Raw genomic sequence first — 10,394 nt, forward strand, 5'->3', positions numbered from 1 at the left:
GCTGTGTGGATGTTCTCTGCAACCCCCAGCTGCATTTCATGCCCCATATGGGCACCCTGTAATAGGATGTGTGGTACCCCCAAGTGACTCTCATCCCATCTTCCCACTTTGGTTGATCAAGGTATGTCCTCACCCTCACATAACTTATATTTGGGAGGCTGCCCTCAGAACGCTGGAGTGAGCTTTGAGTACTTTGCTCTGTTCTACTCATTCTTGGGCTGCCTTGGTCTGACCCGATCTTACCGGTCTTTTTGCTGTGGAAGGGAGCCCGGAACTACTGCAGTCAGAGCAGTGGGGCAGCTAGACAGAAGGCAGGGGTCTGCAACTTAACTCCTCATGGGCTGCATGCAGATTGGGCTGCCAGTTGGACAGCTGTAGCCTAGAAGCTGGTTGGGCTTGTATTTCTCTTCACACCATAACTAGAATTGCCATGTCTGTTGTACAGCTGTTAATTGGAAAGGTCGCCAAGCAAGATTCTTCAGATTTGTTCTCTTGACAGTGGGTATCTAATGCTATAAAGCAGTGGTTCTCGACCTTCTTAGATTCAAGGCACCTCTTGTTTGACTCCAGACACCCCTCTGTAACTGTCATGAGTTGCGCACCACCCAGTTTCAAAACCTATTGATTACAGTTCTTGACTCTTTGCAGAAGGGCTAGGTAGTGGGAGTGGGCAGCAACCAGGCATGTACTAGCTTGAGCTTGCACTTGCCTCCTCACAGCTATTTATCTCCTCACACTTTGTGGCATTGTTCAGAAGAGCTCGTGGCACTCCAGGGTGCCCTGATACCCTGGTTGAGAATCACTGTAGTACCGTGTCTTAGTAATGAGAACCAGAGATTTATAGCACCCCCCTACTTCCTTTCCTCCCAAGGAGTGTATGAGTAAGCTAGAATTGGTTTGCCCAGCAGCAACTGGGATGCAAGTCTCCTTGACAGTTTGCCAGCTGCTCTCTTTCCCTCCCCTTTGTCGTGGAGCTGCCTTTTTTTTGCAGATCTGCCGTTTTTATCCTTGAACAAATTGCTTTGTTGTGTGGCATGTTTCATACTCTCGTATGTCCTACAAGAAATGTAAATGTCTAAGGGAGCTTAAGTGAGCCCCAGTTCTGCATTGATGGCTTCATCTAGGCTTTTCCCTGTTGCATCATGAAAAAAACAAACAAACAGAATAAAACAGTTTCAAGACTGCCTTCAGACTCTCCGTTTCTTTTTAAGCAGAGAGCGTTTCTTTTCTTTCCATAGTTTCTAGAGTTCATTGTGACTGAGTAGTGTAAAAAGAAAGGAAAAGCTAGAAATTATTTCCCCATGGCCTTTGCTGATTGAATGTCTGAATTGTAAAGTGTAAATGTGAAGTGTAAAGTTCTTGGGCTAGGGCGGATCTTTCTCGCTGTGTCCAGAGAATTCCTGGGAAATGGCGGCAGCAGCAGCAAATGTTCCAGCTCTTCACTAGCTCTGGCCTACTTCATGCCAGATCAGCTTCTCTCTGTCTCCCAGTGTAGCAGGTGACAAGGACTTCCTTTGAATCCCCAGCATTAGAAGCTGGTGTTCCCTGGGGGTAGAGTCTGTTTCATGTCCAGAAATACCTTTTGAATAAGGTAGGAGTCCCTCTAAGTCCCCTCTGTACCCAGAAGAAATAAGCCTGTTAAGTGAGTCTCCTGGTTGCCTTCATCGTCTGGTGTCTGAGTGGAAGCATTGACTGAAATGGGTTGCCTTTGCTGGGACTGTGCTAGGGTAAAGGAGCTGAAAATTGTGCTCATATTGCTCTCCTCTGGCTGGAAGCTGCATTCATATTGCAGCTTGGGAGCAGTGGGCTGGGAAAAGCAGCAGTAGCACAGGCACGGCTCTCAGCTGCAAGGCTCTGGTAGAGGCACAGGGAAAATCCAGCTATTGCTGATGCACTGCCAAAGCCACCCAGCCTGCTCCAGCCCACAGCTTTCAGAAGGTTGCAGACCCATGGTCTTCAAAGGTGTTTTAAGATGTGCAAAGTGTCATTTGTTTCTCACAAATGGTCTAAATCCCAAAACTCCTTGTGAGCGGAGAGTCAGCCTTTAGATTCTCATCCAAATTAAGATGTGTTTTTTGGGGGTAAACCATTCTTTTTTCCCCCCTTTCTGCTTATTTTAACACTATGTTTAAAGAAGCAATAACTATTCTGAATTTGTCTCCAGAGGAAGTACACAGAGAGGAGACGAAGGGAAAACAGTCTAATGTAGAAGTGAAACCACTTGCTAACATTACTCCTCTGATTCCATGTTAGATCTTCATATGCCTCTTAAGTTTTACCCTCTGTCAAAAGACAGTAGCATAATTATACATCCTACAGTGTCTACCATACAGAATCAGGGACAGAACCATCTCTACATTCCCGCAGATAAGAGGACAGATTCAGCAGCAAAGAGAAATTTTGAGCTTCGGTAACTATTTTTTGTCTGCATCAGTATTTTTTGCCAAAGCCATGCTGGCATGGCTGGCTGTCTAGCACAGTACTGCTACCAGACAGTAGACTATGATATACACTCCATTGCTGTTAGGTCACTTAGTAATTAAGGTTGAACTTTGTGAAGATTGTCACTTGTCTTTTTCTGTGCCTGCTACCTAACCATGTGTTAGGTACAGCTAACACAAAGTACAACTACATTCTGTGAAAAACTGCTTGGGTTTTATATGTTTTTTATTCATGCTTAGCAGGAATAGCTCTCCTGATTTGAGTTTGGGTAAGCTTCAGGTTTTTTCCAGAACGTTAAAGAAGAGAACCTACTTACATTTAGCGTGTCTGAGTTTCACATTTTAGGACTGTAAGATTGGAAGGGACTCCCTGAGTCAAGGTCTTGCTCCTTGGTATTGAAAACCAGGCCATCAAGTCCCTTACATAAAACATCAGTCTTCATCTTAAACCTAGTTAGAATTTGTTTTTCTTTCACTACTGCATTGGAAGTCTCAGAACCTCATGGATTGTTAAAAACTTCTTCGTAGTTTCTGTTTTTCTAATTTCTTAATTTCTGTAATTTATAATTTCACCCATTTGTTTTTGTACTACTATTATTCTTTGTTTGGAATATTTTTTCTCCTTTATGAGATACTTATAGGCAGCATTTTTCCCCTTAGCCTTCATTTTGCTAAATTAAAAAGCCAGCTCTTAGTCTGATCACGCTAGCATCCTTCCCTGCATCCGTTTCAGTTTGAGCTCATTGTTCTTGACCAAAGGTGACTAGAATTTTAGATGGTATTCCAGATAAAGTTACCAGCGTCTTATACAGTGGCATTAATGATTTTCACTCCCTACTGAAAATAACTTTGCCTGTTAAATCCTGGGATCATTCTTGGCCGTATTCTTGATCATCATACATTTAACTGGTACAGGTTTTCCCCGCCACCTGGCACTTTCCCCATAAGCCTTTTGTCTTGCCAACCACAGGAACTTTCAGGAACCTAATCCCAGTGGTTGGCGAGGGAAACCTGTACATGCAGGTCCTTCTCTTTAGTTACTTAAAACTGATGTTCCCCAACCTGTAGCACAAATAATTTTTATTAGTTTCTACATGCAAAATTTTGGTTTTTTACAATTGAATTTCATCCTGTGTCCATTACTCTTATTCTCATGATCATCCATTTCTTTCCATATGATATCCTCATTTGTGTTGACAGTGCCTCTGACCTTTGTGTCATCATATTCTTGTTTCTTTTATCAAATTTAAAAATTAAATTATTGAACAAGACTGAACCTAAGACAGATGCTTGAGGAACACGATTAGTAATCTCTCTCCAGACTGCTGTCTTCTTTTTGGCCTGTTTTTTTTTTACCCACCTCATCTTTTGAACCTTGTTCTTCTTCTGCTAGTCCCCTACTTTTTCCAGTTTCAGTAATGATTTCCCATGTGGTTTTCTGGCTCTGCTTTGCCAAAATCCAGATTAGATCTACTGCATTTACTTTCTGTAGAGCATCTGTTAGGTCTCTTTGTAAAGGTATCTGGTTGGTCTGGCATGATTGTTGATAAAACCGTGTTACATTTTATAGTATTTTTATATTTGCTTTCTATCTTAAATTATTCCAAATTTTCTCCAAATTTACTATGAAGCCTTGCATATTTTTGAGGCCTCATTAATAGGCCTATCTAGATCACTTACTCTACCTCCATAAATGGAGTTACTACATTTCTATTCTCCAATCTTCTATTTTCCAGTTTGATAGCTCACTCAAAAGTACTTACTCATAGAATCATAGAAAATTTGGGTTGGAAGGGACTTCAGGAGGTCATCTAGTCCAACCCCCTGCTCAAAGCAGGACTATCCCTAACTGGAGCATCCCAACCAAGGCTTTGTCTGTCTGGGTCTTAAAAACCTCCAAGGTTGGAGAGTCCATAACTTCATTGAGTAAGCTATCTCAGTATATTACTACCTTCCTAGTAAGTGAGTTTTTCCTAATATCTAACCTAAACGTCCCTTACTGCAACTTGAGACCACTGCTCCTTGTTCTGTCATCTGCCACTACTGAGAACAGTCTAGCTCCATCCTCTTTGGAACCCCCCTTCAGGTGGTTGTTACAGGACCTTTAATATGTACCAGCTCTTTCAGAACTCTGGGAGAGAGATTATCTTTTCCCTTCTCACTTGAATGTATTAAGTTCTTTGAGTTTTGCTTCTAGATCTGTTGTGGTAATTTCTATCATCCTTCCTATCTTTTCTTCGTGGTTGATGTCATTATCCTTATTGAAGGCTAAAGAAGGTATTTATTTAGATTTTGGACCACACCTAGATTATCTGTAATGTCTGCCACTGTCTCAATGCATAGTGGCCCCACTGTCCTCTTATTTACCTGTTTTTTTTATTTTTCAAAATAGTATTTAAATATTATTAGTTTAAATATTTTTCATTTTATCTTAATATCCTTTGGTGAATCTTGATTTTGAGGCTGTTTTTATTTTGACATTTTTTTACTTCTAACACACAGTGCTTCTTTTGGTTTCTTTTTTTGTTTTTTTAATGTCCATCATTTTATATCCATTCCTTATATACCTTCTGTGGGTACATCTATATATGCCATTGGGGGGCAGCAGTAAACTTGGGAAGCTCACAGGCAGTCATCAGCAGTGCTCCTGGACTGCAGCACACTGAGCTGGGTTGCAGCAGCTCCGGCTGGCAGGGCGCCGGGGTGTCAGCCTGCCAGCCAGGGACTGCTCTGATCAGGTTCATTGTGCTGCAGGGAGACTTTCTGGGGCATGTGGGTGCTTCAGCACAGGGATAGCTGGCAGGTAGCCCCTGCACTGAAGCACCCTTGTGCCCCAGCCAGCTGGTCAGCATCTACATGTTTGCTGCTGTGCACAAAAAAACCTCTGCAGCAGGGTAGGACTTGTATTTAGTGCAGAGTTTATTAGTTTCATGCACCCTAATAGGAGCACACATGTAGACACTGAGACATTTACTATGCAGTTAATTAGGCACCCGCACAATAAACATCTTGTGTAGATTCCCATTTTATTGAAAATATCTTCCTTAAGGTGTGTATTCTTCCTGATAAATTTTTGGAAATCTTTCCAACTTAATTTTTGGTCCTTTATAGAGATACAAATCCCAGATAATTTTAGCAACTCTGATTTTAAAGAAATCCCAGGCCTCCTGGCCTTTCAACCTTTTCTGTATTAATTGACTTAACTAACTACTGTATTTACCTGGCTCAGGGCCAAGGGCTGCTCCAGCCTCTTCCCAGTGGGGAGGCTGGCCCAGGGCTGGGCTCAAGCCAGCAGTGGCAAAACTGGGAGGGGTGGCTATGGGGTGGGCTATAACTACCCCCAAATTACCCGTAGCCGCCTGTGCCCAGCCAGGGCAGTGAATGAGACCCCACGGGCCACTCATCCGGGGCTGCGCTTGGGGTGGGTGGGTCTGGCAGCCAGTGCTGAGAAGGGTGGTTATGGGTAATTTTGGGGTGACTATAGCCCACTCTGTAGCCACCCATCCCAGTAATGCTGCCTGCCCCACCCCCTCCTGCCCTGAGCACAGCCCTGGATGACCTGCCCATGGTGTGACATTCACCATCCTGGGTGGGCAGTGCCTGTCCTTGGCCCACTTCCTCCCTCACCATGGTATCCTTGATCTGCCCCCCTCCCCTTTCCCCATTCCCCCCCTATAAAATTATTAGCAGGAGGCTGCTCTCCACGCTGCTGGGCTGCACTGCTGTAAATTGGTTATTGGATTAGTATCTGCCAATATGACTGGTTAATAATCGGCCATCGGTATCAGCCAAGAAAATCTTTATTGGTGCAGCCCTAATCCAGACAGGACCCTGAAGGTCTGTATCAGCGATTCTCAGACAGGGTGCTGGAAGGTCCTTTTGAGTGTGTTGTGGGGGTGCCTCAAAACTATTAGCACTGTTTGGTGCAAGCACTGAAATGTGATTCACTAAATATAAATCCAGAGATTTCAAATAGGAATCTGTAGTACCAAAAACATCCTGACCTGTTGAGGTCTTTCTGAATTCTTCACAACAGAAGATTTGCTCTATTATTTTTCCAGAGTCAAAAAGTGAGTGAAAGCCAGCATTTTCCAAAAAGTGCACTGAGTCTAAAAAAAATTGAGAACCACAGGTCCATACTATATTTGCAGCACTGCCTCAAGTTGTCTTTCTTCTAATACTCCCTTAAAGAGATTTTTGACCCATTGTAATCCCTTTTTATTTTGTCACAATCTACAATGGTATAATTAAAAGAAAACACTGTTCTATTCTTACTTTCTCTTTCAATCTTTCCTGAACAGCTGCATATCTTTTCGTACTACGTCACTGTAAAGATTGCAGCCACAGTTCAATTTGAATTTGCTGTAACTGTTTCTTAATCTGCTTTATCCAGCAGAAAGTGGATACCGAAGTGGTTTTTTATAGTTTTACAGATTTGCTGTCTTTTATTCAATAATTTTATTTTGGCTTCACATACTTTGGGATAGAAGCAGGCAGATGTTAGAGTGGATGTTGCTGTATGCTTACAAGCTGAAGTCCCTCTCCCTTTAAAGCAGTGTAATTATTTTGTCTATCTACAGCTAGTTTTAGGATAATAGCTTTTACAAAGATTGAAGATTAATAGAAATGTTCCCAAATTTTGATTTCAGTGAAAAATTATCCTTTTGAAGACACCATCTTTTCAAGGTTGCCTATTTTGGGTTTTCCCTGGCTAGACATGTTCAATTTTTGTAAGGTTTTATTAAGATGGAAACAAGTATGGGAGAGGTTCTGAGGATTAGATGCATCTTGCTTCTCTTGCTACCTATTAGAAGTATGGATTTCCTTTCAGCAGCGCCAAGAGCAGAATGGCAATAGATACTTCCCTCATGCATTTAGGAAGGAGGTTTCTTTACATCTTTTTACCAGATTCTCAAGTAGGAAGGGTCCTAACAAAGTAGGACCCCAATAACGTTTACAGCAGCTAAAAATAATTTAACCAACTTTATGAGTTTGAAAATTCGGTGTCAGAAGATTGAACAGGACCAGAACTCGATTCCACCATGTAAACCCGTTCCCTGATTTCTTGCCTTAGAAAAGGGTCTCATTTATACAAGAGGGTAGATATATGCAAGAAAAACCTAAAATTGTAAGCTGAAAAAAGTAGCAGTGTAATGTAAAAGAGGTCATTTATCTGCCCCATGCAGAGTATCTGGACTACATTTTCATCTATCTCAATGCAAATTACTTAAGGAGTAATTCCATCAGTATCTGGTGATTTATTTTAATCTCTCATAGACTATGTGGAGGTAGACTAGTGTCTACCTAGTATAACTGTTTTTATGAAGACTTACTTATGTACAGCTTCAAACTTGAAGCCAAACTTTGCTTCACTAAAAGCATTTTGCTAATATAATGGCATGTTAATTCTGTTCTAACAAAATTAGCAAGCTTGTCAGCTGGAACCAGTGAGAAAAAGCTCCTAGCTGAAACTAGGAGGCAAAAGGCTCTGTTTTTAAGTGTTGGTTTGCCAGCCCCCAAAGCTTCAGTTCCAATTGGGGCCCTGTGTTGTGGGCCAGGTGTAAGCATATGGAAGTGTGATACTAGTTATTCTAACCCCATTTTCAAAGCAGGGAAACACAAAGTCTACCAGCTGTGTAGCTTTTTTATGACTTCCCTCTCTGAGTTTTTATATTTGGGGATCTGCTTCTTTTCTTCAGAATTTTTCCTCCAGTGTTGTGTTTTTACCTTGCTATTATTTTTTCCTTATATTTAAAAAAAACAACAATCCACAATAAAAACAAAATGGAAAAAGTAACTATCACTTTTTATCACAGTAGCATATTGGATACTTCCTGGCTCAGTGCAAATTACTCAGTTTTACTCCAAGATGCTACATGTATTCAGCATTGAGTGAGGTTTTTGTGGTGAGGGCTAAAAGAAAGAAAATCACTCATTTCTTTGAAGATGCTGTAAGCACAATGTGCTTTACTTAACGTAACACCTCACTTATTTATATATCTACTGTTCTGAGTGTTCTAAAAGTCATAAGCCAGTTCACTATCCTGAAATTTGCTTGTGGTGGGTAGTGTAGGTGTTCTGATTTTTGGGATCAGTTCAGGGGTGGCTCCAGCCTCGGGGAGGGTGGGGCTGAGGTGGGCTAGACAGAAAATTGGAGGGCTGCGCAGACAAAGGCAAAACATGGACCGCAGCCAGGCCGGGGAGCATCGTGCCTCTGAGAGCTGAGTGGGGTGGGCTCAGCTGCGCAGCGTAGGTGGCAGCGGCCTGGGGGGAGGCCAGAGGCTTGGACAGGAGCAGCACTAGGAGCGGTGGCTTCAAAGGAGAGCTAAGGTGAATTTTTGGGAGGCTGTAGCTCTACCAAACTGCCACTAGCACCACCCCTGGATCAATTAAGCAACAAATTTCTGAGATACAAACTCTATAAAACATTTCACAAAATTGTGTTCTTTTAACTTTGGTTTTATACATACTTTGGATTTAAATTGGCACTGATTTTAGCCATTCAGGCTGATCTTGGCCATGCTGATCTCAGCCATTAAAGAATTATCGACTTACATTTGAGGCCAGGATGAAGAGAACAAGCCTGAGGGGATGTGGTTCAGTGAGACAGATGCTGCTTGGGATGGGAGGGAGCCTTGGGTTTTAGCTTGGGCCTCTGCCCCCGGTGGTGCAAAAACTTATTGCTGTCCATCCATTTTATCTGGTGAATATTAAATGCAGTGTGCAGAAGGGTAACTACAGGAAGAGAGAAGAATAGGGGCCCTTGGTGGGGAAAGGCAGAATCCAGGGTGGATTAGTTTTAAATCAAATCTATTGGAATCATTATTTAAATCACTGGTCAGGAAGCCTCAGTTTTAATCATTGTTTTCTACAAAAAGTGCATTCTTGTTTTATATAACCATAATACATATTATTCACAACTCAGAGAGAGATGTTGTTTTCACTTTTAGAAGGTAAACACTATCAATTTTAAGGCAGTGATTTATTTTGATATTTTTTCAGATTACTTTTGCAGCTCCAGTAGAAGACTGAATTATGTCTTGGCTATTCATTTAGCAAAGCTAATTGAAGCAGATACTTTTGAAGTCATTGGGAGGTGAACTATCTCCAAAGGCACTAGATTAACGATGGATATTTGTGGGATATTTTTGCCACAGTATATTAGGAAGACAACAACACCCCTCACCAAAAATAACAGACCTTTAAATTGTTTTATTTAACTAAAACAACAAGCTTATGTAGTTTGGATCTTTTTCTTCAACAACAAACGTATCATTATTTTAATAGAACAAACGTATGTATTTTTGAATTCTTAACTATTTTAGTTATAAATGTGAAATGTGTTTTTAACAAAAATTTAAATAGCTTATTTCAGCCAGATCAACATGAGAAACTTAAAGTACTGGGTTATGCAGCAAACTCAGTCTTTACCTTCCTCTTCCTGTTTATTCGTAGACGGAAAAGAAAGGCAAGCTTTTCTGCTTTTTCAGTTCCCAAGCAATTTCTCAATTTAGAACAAATTAGTCCAAAGGAAGAAAATATTCTTGCTATACCCAAAGAAGAAGGTACTGCTGTTAAAAACTGGATTATTGTTTCAGTAGTCTGGTGGATCCAGGTGCTTAAGTGACTTCCAACTGGTGTGACTTTCTTTAAACTTGATCAGTAAACACATATTTACTGAATGGATTGTGTATTTCTCTTTAAGGTCTCACTCATCACTCAGTTCCTTCTAAATTTCAACAGCATCAGCAATAAAACAGTGATTTCCCTGCACTTCGTTGAAGGCTATGCAAATAGGCTTCAGGATAGTTAGCATATGTTCTACATTTCTCTTTAGCCCAATGTTGAGAACTTTGGCTATGACGGTTCCATCTATCTTGTCATGATTTTGTTCACAAATTGTCAGTCAGATTAGGCCAGTTCTCAATACATTTCATAGATTTCATAGACATT

General features: G+C 41.2%; 1 protein-coding gene and 1 long non-coding RNA gene across 5 annotated transcripts in view; one reads left to right on the top strand and one right to left on the bottom strand.

Moving 5' to 3' along the window:
* The window catches only part of FAM135A (family with sequence similarity 135 member A), a 141,883-nt gene that overhangs the window by 32,821 nt on the left and 98,668 nt on the right, over positions 1–10,394 (top strand). The window lies entirely within an intron of this gene.
* On the bottom strand, positions 3,811–10,020 carry LOC109311780. The gene is made up of 3 exons (XR_002101613.1): positions 9,845–10,020; positions 4,794–4,797; positions 3,811–3,821 (listed from the first exon to the last, which is right to left on the bottom strand). It is a non-coding gene; the product is annotated as an uncharacterized LOC109311780 (long non-coding RNA).

The sequence above is a fragment of the Crocodylus porosus genome, unplaced genomic scaffold (genome assembly GCF_001723895.1).
Source record: "Crocodylus porosus isolate Cpor-Errol unplaced genomic scaffold, CroPor_comp1, whole genome shotgun sequence".
NCBI lineage: Eukaryota > Metazoa > Chordata > Crocodylia > Crocodylidae > Crocodylus > Crocodylus porosus.